This window comes from Penaeus monodon, chromosome 24 (assembly GCF_015228065.2).
Source record: "Penaeus monodon isolate SGIC_2016 chromosome 24, NSTDA_Pmon_1, whole genome shotgun sequence".
Classification (NCBI taxonomy): Eukaryota; Metazoa; Arthropoda; class Malacostraca; order Decapoda; family Penaeidae; genus Penaeus; species Penaeus monodon.
Window position 1 is genome coordinate 29,596,875 of NC_051409.1, and position 262 is coordinate 29,597,136.

Below are 262 nucleotides of genomic sequence, written 5' to 3' on the forward strand. Positions count from 1 at the left end.
AAAACCACGCAATCTCGGCGCTCTCTAGACGACCCACAGTAGCCCATGTGTCGACTTAAAACTTCACTTAAAAAAGGCCTGGCATTTCACACACCTTTCCGTCTCGCCCACAAACCCCGTTCATTGCATGTGGGAACAGATTAAAATTCCTTCGAACTTTAACAGGAACAACTTAACGAGAAAATGGTGTGTGTGTGTAAAACAGATCCTCCCTCCCCCACCTTCTCCCTCATTATCCTCATTCTCTCCCTCACCGCGACCT